A 13,741-nucleotide genomic window follows, 5' to 3' on the forward strand; every position below is an offset into this window, starting at 1 on the left:
GATTATCTGAGGACAGCGCCACTCATACAAAAGCATGAAAAACATATTTCATCCAGGCAGGTGCGCCACGAAAATACTGCCCCCTCCCCAGGAGAGGTAAAAAAAAATCCCTCATTAATCTATACACAATAATGACAAATAAAGAACAGGTTTAAGAAATATCATATTTACATAAGTATTCAGAATCTTTACTCAATACATTATTGAAGCACCTTTTGCAGCGATTACAGTCTTGAGTCTTCATGGGTATGACGCTACAAACTTGGCACACCTGTATTTGGGGAGTTTCGCTGCACAGCCATTTTCAGGTCTCTCCAGAGATGGCCACTCAAGGACATTCAGAGACTTGTCTCGAAGCTACTCCTGTGTTGTCTTGGCTGTATGCTTAGGGTCGATGTCCTGTTGGAAGGTGAACCAGCTTCGCTCTGGAGCAGGTATCTCTCTGTCTCTCAGTCCATGCCGCTGAAAAACATCCCCACAGCTTCCACCACCATGCTTCACCGTAGGGATGGTGCTAGGTTTCCTCCAGATGTGACACTTTGCATTCAGGCGAACGTGGTTTCATCAGACCAGAGAATCTTTTTTTTTCATGGTCTGAAAGTCCTTTAGGTGCTTTTTGGTAAACTCCAAACGGGTTGTCATGTGCCTTTTACTGAGGAGTGGCTTCCGTCTGGCCACTTTACCATACAGCCCTGATTGGTAGAGTGCTGCAGAGAAGGTTGTCCTTCTGGAAGGTTCTCCCATCTTCACAGAGGAACTCTGGAGCTCTGTCAGAGTGGCCATCGGGATCTTGGTCCCCTCCCTGACCAAGGCTCTTCTCCCCCAATTGCTCAGTTTTGCCAGGTGGCCAGCTCTAGGAAGAGTCTTGGTTGTTCCAAGCTTCTTCCGTTTAAGAATGATGGCGTCTACTGTCTTCTTGGGGACCTTCAAGCCTGCATAAATATTTTGGTACCCATCCCCAGATCTGTGCCTCAACACAATCCTATCTCGGAACTCTAGGACAATTCCCTCGACCTCATGGCTTGGTTTTTGCTCTAACATGCACTGTCAACTGTGGAACCTTATCTAGACAGGTGTGTGCCTTTCCAAATCATGTCAAATCAATAGAATTTACCACAGGTGGACTCCAATCAAGTTGTATAAAGAGTTCAAGGATGATCAATGGAAACAGGATGCACCTGAGCTCCATTTTTGAGTCTCATAGCAAAAGGTCTGAATACTTATGTCAATAAGGTTTTTCTGTTTGAAGTTTTTTACATTTTCAAAAAATTTAAAAACTTCAAATACCACCAATACCTTGCCTGCATATACTCAATCATATATTTATATAATTATCATATACTGACAAGTAGATAAAACAACGTCAGCTTAGCAAACTAACTTATCCAGACAGGAAAGGTATTGTTGGGTTTTTGCCTGGGGAGTGAAACTTCTTAATTAGTGTTTTCACATGCATGGCACGATCACACACCTTTCTCATGGCCTCGGCAAGTGTGTGTGTGTCTGGGTCTTCTATTATGTAAGTGACAGAGGGTGTGTGGAGCAGTGGAGGCTCCTCAGAGGAGGAAGGGGAGAACCAACCTACTCAGCGAATTTCATAAAAGTTTAAATAGTGACACATGAAAAAAGTTCATCCTTTTTAGATAAAACAATACTAAATATATTCACATGTCACGAAATAGCTGATTAAAACACTTTTTTGCAATGGTCTACAGTAGCCTCAGGAGCACTCTCTAACATAACACAATGGAGTAGCCGGAAGACAGCTTTTCTTTTCCATCTGTGGGTACATTGACTTCAATACAAAACCAAGGAGGATCTTGGATCTCACCGCTACCAAATACTTACACCGTAATTATGGAAACTTCTACCAACTTATGAGAGTTCTTACGGCATGAACTGACATGTTGTCCATCGAGAGAGAGAGAGAGAGAGAGCTCAGCAACCTTACTCAAACAGAGTAATGCTATTTATTTTAGATAGCTGGCTAAGTTTATCCAACATATGACTTACTGTACTGTGTGGTTGTACACATGGATTGGATTGTGTAGCGGTTAGCAGTTATGGTATGAATGTTTGGCTTAGTTTTTTTGCCTGGTCACAGACAGCTGTTGTGTACAGAAGTCCACAATCGAAAGGAAAACATTCTAATTTTGTTGTGTTACAGCATGAATTTAAAATGGATTAAATTGAGATTTTGTGTCACCGATCAACACACAATACCCCATAACGTCAAAGTAGAAATATGTTTTAGAAAACAGTAAATTTTTTAAAATTAATTTAAAAAAATGAAAGCCTAAATGTCTTGAGACAATACATATTCAACTATTTTGTTATGGCAAGCCTAAACTAGTTCAGGAGTAAAAATGCCGTGCATTTGAAAAATATTCAGACCCCTTGAAATGCAAAGATTTCTAAAAACCTGTTTTCACGTTGTCATTATGGGGTATTGTGTGTAGGTTGATAAGGGGAAAAAAAAGAATAATTCTATTTTAGAATAAGGCAGTAACGTAACAAAATGTGGAAAAAGTAAAGGGGTCTGTATACTTTCCAAATGCACTGTAATAAGTTGCATGGACTCACTCTGAGTGCAATAATAGTGTTTAAATGACTACCCCATCTCTGTACTCCACACATACAACTATCTGTAAGGTCCCTGCGCCAAGCAGTGAATTTCAAGCAAAGATTCAACCACAAAGATGAGGGAACTTTCCTATGGATCGCAAAGAAGGGCACCTATTGGTAGATGGGTAAATAAAGCAGCCATTGTATATCCCTTTGAACATAACGCAGTTATTCATCTTACACTTTGGATGGTGTATTAATACATCCAGTCACTACAAAGATAGAGGAGCCCTTCCTAAATAAGTTGCCGGAGAGGAAGGAAACCACTCAGCGATTTCACCAAGAGGCCAGTGGGGATTTTAAAACAGTTACACAGTTTAATGTTTGTGATAGGAGATAACGGAGGATGGATCAACAGCATTGCAGTTACTCCACAATACTAACATAAATGAATGCTGCAAAGTAAACCTTTTGTCCTGAATACAAAGCGTGAACTGTACACAACATTGTTCCAACAACATTTTCAAGAATGATGGTGGTTGCATCATATTATGGGTATGCTTGTCATCGGTAAGGGATTTTTTTAGGATAAAAAGAAAAGGAATAGAGCTAATCACAGGGAAAAACTGATTCAGTCATATCAATATATATTTGTGTTTTATTTTCCATGAACTAAAACAGGAGTATTTTGTGTAGATAGATCATTGACAAATTAAATCCATTTTATCCCACTTTGTAACAAAAAATGTGGAAAAAGTCACGGGGTGTTAATACTTTCAAAAGGCACTGTAGCTATACACTGATCTCTGGACCTGGAAAAACTTTGCAGAGAATGAACGATGACCGAGGAAAACACACAAGACTGATTGCTATAGCTTGCTCAACAAGTATATTATTCTTCTGGCTTTATCGAGCACTTTTTGTAATATTTTACCTTGAATCACTGGCTTGTTAGCGTCCTAGGTGGGTTGTCCCACGAAAAGCCATCCGTTAAAGTTTTAAGTAGAACTTGTGCACCGATATTTCATTTAAAATCCTGTAATATTAAATGAATTGTGCTTTAATATAGACCACAGAGAATTCAATAAAACATTTTTTTATACGAATAAAGGATTGCTTAAAGTGCCAAAATTCATTATTTTGACATGTTCCTCCGTCATCCCTGTGTCACTTCGAGGAAGATTTTAACACACTTAATCCCAACATTTATCCACGTTTCACCATCATTGTAAAGGCTAAGTTATTTTGTTAGTTGACAGTCATTTCTTTGATTAGTGATTCATTTATGTCTGTCCCTCATTTTAAGGTCAAGACTTCTACATGAACTGAACTCTCCTTACGGTGAAACAATTCCCATTTTTCAAAGGAAAAGAAACATTGTACATCTAATAGTCAAATCATAGAGTAAAAGCAGGTGAGCTGGTTCTACCTTTTTTGGACATTTTCTGGTGTTTTGTGGTGGAAAACTGAGCAGGTCGAGCATAACACGTCAACCCTGTTACCCATAGACAGGCTAGAAATGTTTTAATTTCATTTATTTTGTGAATTAGCATTCAGTTTCCACACCCTGTTGCACACAAGCTTTGATTCCCCTTGTCACAAGAGGATGTATGGCTTATTTAAGAAGAAATCGTCAACCCTGGTATGGTCAACCCTGTTACTTTCTTTGGCACGTAATAGGCACTTAATAGTAATATTTTTTCCCTCTTGAGATGTTTAAATTTTAAAAAATATATATTTCTCACTTCTTTTACACTTCTCTAACCGAATCGGTGGAACGACCTAGGTAATCAATGACATCTGCAATTGTTGTTAGACGATATCCATTGGATTACATGTTTGCTTACTTGCACGAGCTGCATCTGAAGTCGGACTTGATCGCATTTACTTATATGTAAACAGACCGGTTTCTGATTCTGAACTGCAAGCGTAACTTTTCATGATGCGCCTGGGAAATGGGTCTGTTACAATGTACAATGAGAGTACAGTACAGCCCAGATAATTCAAACAAGCACATGACTGAATAGTTCATTAGAGGTTTCCTCGTTCAATTTGTTTCTAATGGCAGAATCAACATGACATTCCTTCTCCCACAGAACAAAACTGAAAGTTTTTGTAAACGCTCTGGATAAGAGCGTCTGCCAAATGACTTAAATGTAAAATGTAAATGAAAGTGGAACATTTCAATGAGTGACAGAATAACAGAGTGATTAAAAGAGAATGTACAGTATGTGAGTGATGTGATATCTCTAACCTCTGATCCTGTCTCTGACTCCTCTGCGAACTCACAGGCCTCCTCATATGTAGGGTACAGCTCTGTCCAGCCATCCTTCGTACAGTTCCTGAAGATGTAACCTGAGAAACAGATCAACCAATCATAGGCCAGCCCTGAGGGTGTGAAGGAGGAGCCACCAGAGCTGGTAGCCTGCAGGTATTTTCTCAACTAGATTTGCTCACCTCCTGCGTCCTCTCTCCTCCATCATCTCTCGCCTTTTGAAAAGGATCAAAGGTAATCGAGGAGAGGGAATGTGGACGGAAATGCACTTGTTTGAAATGAGACGATCCTTCTCCACATGCACTCTGTCAGGCAAATTACATTTACAGGGGTGGAATCCCAAAATAAATGTGTACAGTGATAAAAACAAATTAAGAACATTTTATAGATAAAACCATATGTAGCACATTGCTCTCTGACAATACAACAGCTGATTCAAAGAGGGTGTGGGAGATATCAAAACTCTTCCGCAGTATGATACACTAGTGCTTCCAAGCCAAAAGGAGGCTATCGAGGAGGGGAGGACCGTATTCTGTTTGCCTACTAACGATATGACAGTCCTCGACCACTCAACCACTTATCGGTTTCCGGGTCATGAAGGAGAGAGGAGATACTTTTACCCAAATTCCTTATCCCAGGCAGAACACAGGAGGGTCACCAGTTCATTCTCCCCTCACATACAGTAGAATAATCAGACAAAACTACAGCATTGCAAAATTGCATAATTCCTTCAGTTCTCCAGATCAGAGGCATCAGTCCCATATGGATGAATCGTCCTGTTTTTTTATTTTGAACAAAAAAATGTGTTTGTTTTTTCTCTGTAAGACCACTAGCCACTTAGCAATTTCATGAAGTTGGCTTAGCTGGCCCAGATTGGTTCACAATCTCCTAACCTCATAACTAGCTACCAAGGAGCCATTTCAGGCTATCAATCAAGTTAGAGTAGCTAGCTTGTCTAACTATTTTAGCTGACATTCCTGCTGGCCAGGTTGGTAGACTTTAGAAAAGCAAGTAATAACTAAATGTACTGAATAAGACTCACATTCCTTTCAATATGTTACCCAGATTTGAGCAGAGATGCAGAGAAGCATATTTAGTTTCTTTAAAAATAGCCACCAGTCAGGAGGATAGACAGCTCAAGAGGTATGCTAGATATGCAGAAAAAATGTACAGATATTTTTTACTAAGATTTAAGCATAATAATTATGGCTCTAGAACGCAGGGAAAATCTGTTTCAATTGTTTGAAATTTGCAAAATTCTCCAACGTACGGACGGGTAGCATGAGCACCCTCCAGAACACCCCCCAGCCATCCTCACGTACTTTGTGCCCGTTCAGATTTTTGGGTTGCATGATGCCCCTGATACAGTGCGTTGCAATAGTTAAAGAACAAAGACACAAAGCAATGAAAGTTTACAGTAAAACAGTGTTCAATACTTTATCATACTAGACAGTGAAATACTGTAGTTCAGAATGCAGCAGGCTAATTAATTGCCTAGGGACCTGTCTTCTCTCTGTTCTGTTTATTTCTTTATGATCATACTCATGTATATGATTGCATGTGTTGTGTTGTGTTGGTGCTGTTGGTGTGTGTGTGTGTGTGTGTGTGTGTGTGTGTGTGTGTGTGTGTGTGTGTGTGTGTGTGTGTGTGTGTGTGTGTGTGTGTGTGTGTGTGTGTGTGTGTGTGTGTGTGTGTGTGTGTGTGTGAGTGTGTGTGAGTGTGTGTGTGTGTGTGTGTGAGTGTGTGTGAGTGTGTGTGTGTGTGTGTGTGTGTGTGTGTGTGTGTGTGTGTGTGTGTGTGTGTGTGTGTGCATGCATACATGTTTGTGTGTTTTTTTGTCATGTTGTCATGGGCTAAGGGATCAGAGGGCTGTGTGTTATTATTTCTACAGACTGATTAGATAGAGGATTAGATGCACCACAGAGGGCAATGACAGAAGAGGAGAGAGAGAGAGATACGGGCCATAGTGGCAGGAAATAATGAACACAATGAAACACACACCAAACAATAGAGACTAGGGTTCAACTCCTGGCCAGGGCTACCCACAGAACTCCCAACAATATACTTGCATGGTTGGTTTTATTGACTCATCCCTTTAACGGCCCCAAATTGACCCATTTTTGACTACAACTTCTTGGAGATGATCAGCTTGAGGTGTAGAATCACTGATCTATCAAGGGACTCCCGAGTGTCACAGTGCTCTAAGGCACTGCATTTCAGTGTTAGAGGTGTCACTAGAGACCCTGGTTCGATTCCAGGCTGTTTTACAACCAGCTGTAATTGGGAGCCCCATAGTGCGGCACACAATTGGCCCAGCGCCGTTAGGTTTCGGCCAGGGAAGGAGGTCATTGTAAATAAGATTTTTTTCTTAACTGACTTGACTAGTTAAATAAAGGTTAAATAAAAAATCTACAAATACGACTCCTTGCCAAATAATGGGTTTTGTGTGATTAAGATTCGCAGAGCTACACCTCCCTTGGCACAGGCGATCCCCCTGGCAAACACACACGCACAACCAAACATTGATTGATTGGAGACAGCTTATGTCAATTACAGAACATTTAGCATTGATTTTCTACCTGTAGCTACAGTAGTGGATAATGTTGGAAATACTTGTAAAAGCCCAGTGCCTCCCAGGGCCTCCAGCACTGAGCTAGCCATGGCACGCCTTCACCATGAATTAGATGCTTGCTAGCTAACGCCCCACTAGTCTCACGTCTATAGAGTTATACTGTGCTCACCCCCTCAGCCCCTCGTGTCGTGTCACTAACAACACCAGCGCTTCAATCCCTGGAAAGGCAGAGGGCTTTACTGCTTCCATTTTTCAGAAATGTACAAAGCCTCAGCCCAAGTAAGTAGAGACCTCAACATGACCTCTTTATTGTTGGCTTATCAGGCTGAGTTACTGGAGGAGGTGGGGAAGCATCTGGACTCGGACACCCTAGATCCGGATGCTTGAGAGGAGACCTGTATGATTACAGACCTGAGCCTCCGTTCCTACCATAGTACCGTCCAAGGCTGTGGTCATATCATGAGCCTAGTGGAGGTGGGAGAAAGGGTACTTTGGCTAAGCGTATCCAGCCTCAAAGAGAAAGTGCACTATACAAATTATGGGTTCAACAAGGGTTCTTCTAAGATCCTCAAAGTTCTTCGAAGAATCTAAGGGTTCTTGGCACCGAAAATGGACCCCAAAAGGTTCAACCAAGAAGGGAAAGGGGGATACCTAGTCAACTGAATGGGATTCATCAAGGAATCTCCTTAGCTGGTGGGGGTTCTTGCAGGCACCTAACTGCCCAACTGAAACATTTTGATTTGAATTTGAAAGGACAGCAGGTTAAGGCACTTACCTTAAATTGAGTAGATCTTTACATTTTTCAGTTTGTCCCTCACATTTCTGGACATCCTCCACAACAGACTAATCCCTAATGACCAGGGGCCAGAGCATCCCAGATACCTTGTCATCTGGGACAATGTTAGTTTCCACCGGGCTGTTGTGGTCCGCAATTGGTTCACAGGTCACCCACTTTTCATTGCACTCAATCCCCCCCCCCCCATACTCTCCGTTCTTGAATCGTATTGAAGAATTCTTCCCTGCATGGCGTTGGAAGGTGGATGATCGCCAGCCCCACCAACGCATACCCTTTCTACAGGCAATGGAGGAGGCTTGTGGAGACATCGGTCAGGGGTCATGCCAGGCCTGGATAAGGCACTCCAGGCGATACTTTCCACGCTGCCTAGCTCAAGACAACATTGCATGTGATGTGGATTGTCTTTTTTTCTAGCACAAATGTTAGTTTTTTTCTACTGCTTTTTTTTTGTTTGAGAAGTGTTAGAACATTTTGAGAATAAAAAGACAACAACTTTTCCCTCTTATTTGTTGTAACTGTCTGAGTGTAGTGGGTGCGAAGTCAGGCGCAGGAAGCAGAGAGTTCAGGGTAGTGTTATTTAATGCACAAACGGCGAACATAAGCCACCCCACGAAAACACAGGGTGCACAACAAAACCAAATGCCCCAAACACGGGACTAAAACAGTCCAGCAAAAAACCCACAAACATGAAAACACGTTAACCTCTAACGTGCCACTAGTCACACAAACAATCCCGCACAAAGAGCAGGTGGGCCGGCTGGCTAATAAAGCCCAACTAATCACCAAACAAACAACAGGTGTAACCAATAAACAGACAAGGGGGAGGGGGAGGGGAGGGGGGGGGGGGGGCGACGACCGCAGAGCGCCAACCGTACAGGAAGGGGAGCCACCTTCGGTAGGAGTCGTGACATTTGTATTGATAGTGTGTTAAGTTCGGGAAAAGACATCCATACTTTACACATTTGGATACCTATGTGTGTTTGTATGACCATACTTTATTGCAAACTGCTATACCCTGCACACAGTTAAGTGTTTTTCATTTAACTATCAGTGAGTAGTTGGTGCTTCGTATTCTTATTCAAATGGTTTGTGTGTACTGTACTGATGCAAAAATCATTTTTAAAATAGATAAGAGTTTTGCAATAATTGTTTGCTTTTGCCAGAGATGTATACTGTTTTGCTGGTTTGGTGTAAAGGTTTTGTGGTTAGTGTGTAGAGTTTTGCAAAAAATAGCCTATAGTTTCAAAGATATATTTTTTTATTTTTTTTTATTTCACCTTTATTTAACCAGGTAGGCTAGTTGAGAACAAGTTCTCATTTGCCACTGCGACCTGGCAGTTAGTGCCTAAGCAATCAGCAATCAGAAAAAACTGTAATTCATTTTGTTATTCTCATGTTTTATGTATGAGTTATATTATGTGTTTATGCTGCAACTCTTATTTGGGTGTGAATACTCGTACATTCAGATGTTAGCTGATATTCTTTGCTTCGTTCTCTACACACAGTAAGCACATGGCATGGCTGCCAATATTGCATTATGGGAGTGCGTGCTGGTTAGGCTCCGTAAACATAATCTACAGAAGGTGGATGTTGTGTTATTCATGCCTGACTGTATGTTCTGTATCATCAGCACATAGTGTTATGGCATGGTTGCCATTATTGCAAGAGCACACAGTGAGGTTGTGGTTGCCTAGAGGTGAACACTAGCTACTCCTTCCACGGCATCTGCTGGAGCATTGCAGTACGATGGCACATGATTTTAGGATAGTAGTAAGCCATTTTATGTGCGTAGTGCGTATACAGGCATCTTATACCCTGATGCAGCTCATTGAGCGTGACTCATATCTACCAACTTGTGTTGTTCCAAATGTGTGGGTTCTACATGAACTGTTCAGCAGTCAAGTAGCAGGATCTCTTGTGCTACTTGAATGGTGTTTAGTCTGCCATCGGCTAAACATTACTGGGTCTTTTCAGTATATTCAAAGTGGTACAGCCTAATTTTAAATGGATACTTCTGCCTAATCCTCACCTCTCTTCCTCAGATTTTAAGTTATCACACTGGACATTAGTGGGGAAGCTGACGCGTATAGCTGTGCGATGACTAATCAAGCTTTGCTTTGTTTCAGCGTGTTGACACTACCATTATCTAGCATGTGCTGTGCTTGCTAAACACCCACATGGTGATCAGTGTTGACGATCAAGCACTCATTGCCTCTAACGGGAAGGTCTGTTAACGGTTATTCAGGAAATGCAAGCTGATCTAGTAATCTATGGGGTCTGTTTCTTTCATTGTTAGGTCATCATTTTATTCTACTCTCAAGGCTTACCAGCGTATACCATTAGACATGAGCTATCAGCTCAGGTAAACTATTTGTAGGTCTAGATTTTGATTATCAGGTCACTCTCCCTGTGCACACTGTGCATGCTGCAGATGCATCAGCGACTGTTGAGCAATTTCAGTAAGACAATAGGCTGTTTAGATGAGGTAGATACGTAGCTAATGTTAGTTGCAGTTTTGGGGGATTGTTAGTAATACTGTATGTTTTATGCTATGTGATGGTATGTCATGGCTGAGTTGTGCCGCTCTGCAGAAGTCTACTGTATGGTCTTCTCTCTGTAAAATGTCCTCTGTTATATAAGCACATACAGTGGGGAGAACAAGTATTTGATACACTGCCGATTTTGCAGGTTTTCCTACTTACAAAGCATGTAGAGGTCTGTAATTTTTATCATAGGTACACTTCAACTGTGAGAGACGGAATCTAAAACAAAAATTTGATTTTTAAGTAATTCATTTGCACTTTATTGCATGATATAAGTATTTGATACATCAGAAAAGCAGAACTCCCTGCTGCACACACTGCAGCAGGGATTTTGGCCCACTCCTCCATACAGACCTTCTCCAGATCCTTCAGGTTTCGCGGCTGTCGCTGGGCAATACGGACTTTCAGCTCCCTCCAAAGATGTTCTATTGGGTTCAGATCTGGAGACTGGCTAGGCCACTCCATGGACCTTGAGATGCTTCTTACGGAGCCACTCCTTAGTTGCCCTAGCAGTGTGTTTTGGGTCGTTGTCATGCTGGAAGACCCAGCCAGGACCCATCTTCAATGCTCTTTTTAAGGGAAGGAGGTTGTTGGCCAAGATCTCGCGATACATGGACCCATCCCTCCTCCCCTCAATACGGCGCAGTCATCCTGTCTCCTTTGCAGAAAAGCATCCCCAAAGAATGATGTTTCCACCTCCATGCTTCACGGTTGAGATGGTGTTCTAGGGGGTGTACTCATCCTTCTTCTTCCTCCAAACACGGCGAGTGGAGTTTAGACCAAAAAGCTATATTTTTGTCTCATCAGACCACATGACCTTCGCCCATTCCTCCTCTGGATCATCCAGACGGGCCTGGACATGCGCTGGCTTGAGCAGGGGGACCTTGCGTGCGCTGCAGGATTTTAATCCATGACGGCGTAGTGTGTTACTAATGGTTTTCTTTGAGACTGTGGTCCCAGCTCTCTTCAGGCATTGACCAGGTCCTGCCGTGTAGTTCTGTGCTGATCCCTCACCTTCCTCATGATCATTGATGCCCCACGAGGTGGGATCTTGCATGGAGCCCCAGACCGAGGGTGATTGACCGTCATCTTGACCTTCTTCCATTTTCTAATAATTGCGCCAACAGTTGTTGCCTTCTCACCAAGTTGCTTGCCTATTGTCCTGTAGCCCATCCCAGCCTTGTGCAGGTCTACAATTTAACCCTGATGTCCTTACACAGCTCTCTGGTCTTGGCCATTGTGGAGAGGTTGGAGTCTGTTTGAGTGTGTGGACAGGTATCTTTTATACAGGTAACGAGTTCAAACCAGTGCAGTTAATACAGGTAATGAGTGGAGAAGAGGAGGTCTGTGAGAGCTGGAAATCTTACTGGTTGGTAGGTGATCAAATACTTAATAAAATGCAAATTAATTACTTAAATCCAAAAAATCACATTGTATGATTTTTTTTGTTTTAGATTCCATCTCTCACAGTTGAAGTGTACCTATGACAAAAATTACAGACCTCTACATGCTTTGTAAGTAGGAAAACCTGCAAAATCGGCAGTGTATCATATATTTGTTCTCCCCACTGTATGCCTTTTCCATTCCAATTTCAGTCGGGAAATGTGCCTTATCATGCTCCAATAGCAGGGTTTCAGTTCATATTGGGCGCCAGGACCCTTCTGCATGCAGTCTGCTCAATAATCCATCTGTCTGCCTACTCTTCATGGCCTATGGGGAAGCAGCGAACATGCATATCAGAGTTACTCTCCTCTCAGTAGTTTGAGTTCACGTTAAGGCAACAGTGTTGGGTTGACATTACACTTTTCCAGAGGTGGTCCATATGATGACTTTAAGGGTTCTTCCGTCTGAATACACTAAATGTTCCTTCCCTTTACTTTTGTATGTTCGGTTCTGTTTGCATTACGGACTCTTACTTGTGGAAGATTGTCATCGTCACCAGAACTAACACCGCTTTGTCCTCTCTTTCATGTTATGCGGCCTGCATGCTGAACACGGGCAGCACCTGGCAAACCTCTGTTCAATATTTATCACTGATGCTGGCAAACGAGATATTGGTTTTCATCACGGCTCCGTCTCCTTTGCCAACGCTGGGGGCATACCCCTGAGATATACGCAGCCTATCTGTCTCTGCATCCACACTGAAGATCATAGGGCGTAGTCTTCTACTTCCTACGAACTCTATATTAGATTAAAAGCCAAGGAGATTTTGGATGCCAAAAGTGATGAGTTCATCTGCGAGTTCCCATGCATTAAATAGTTCACTATGTCGGCGTTCAGCCCCCAGTCAATAGCTTTGTTTCAGTTGTCTTTGTACTAAAGTTCAGTGCATATCAGTACAGGTGGTTGGCTGGGTGCTTATTACTTAGGTTTCTTATAGTATATACTTCGTGCAGACCACATGATTAGGCTTCCCATATAGTTCTGTGATAGCACCCGGTGGTGCTTCTTTAGAGTGGCTGGGTTCACACTGCTACTTAGCAGATAGTCAGTTGTGCCAACATTAAGCTCATTTTGCCTCAAGCGAGGGTACCCAGCTGTACATGGGATAAATAGGAGTTATACGTCGCTCAGTATGCACAAATGGTTAACATTATTTTATTTATTTATTTTTAAAATACTTGTTACCCCTTTATCTCCATAATTTCATGATATCCAATGGGTATTTACAGTCTTGTCCGATCGCTGCAACTCCCGTACAGACTCGGGAGAGGCGAAGGTTGAGAGAGCCATGCATCCTCCGAAACACAGCCCTGCCAAGCCGCACTTCTTGACACACTGCTCGCTTAACCCGGAAGCCAGACGCAACCATGTGTTGGAGGAAACACAGTACAACTGGCGACCGAAGTCAGCGTGAATGCACCCGGCCCGCCACAGGAGTTGCTAGAGCCGTTTGCTGCTACTACTACCTAACTACAGTACCACTCGAACTTTTGGACACATCTACTCATTCAAGGGTTTTTATTTATTTTTACTGTAATTGTTGTCCA

The 13,741-nt window shown here is 42.3% G+C and overlaps 1 pseudogene; it reads right to left on the reverse strand.

Moving 5' to 3' along the window:
- The window catches only part of LOC135555090 (pituitary adenylate cyclase-activating polypeptide type I receptor-like), a 62,482-nt pseudogene that overhangs the window by 5,464 nt on the left and 43,277 nt on the right, over window positions 1-13,741 (reverse strand).

The sequence above is a fragment of the Oncorhynchus masou genome, chromosome 15 (assembly GCF_036934945.1).
Source record: "Oncorhynchus masou masou isolate Uvic2021 chromosome 15, UVic_Omas_1.1, whole genome shotgun sequence".
Lineage (NCBI taxonomy): Eukaryota > Metazoa > Chordata > Actinopteri > Salmoniformes > Salmonidae > Oncorhynchus > Oncorhynchus masou.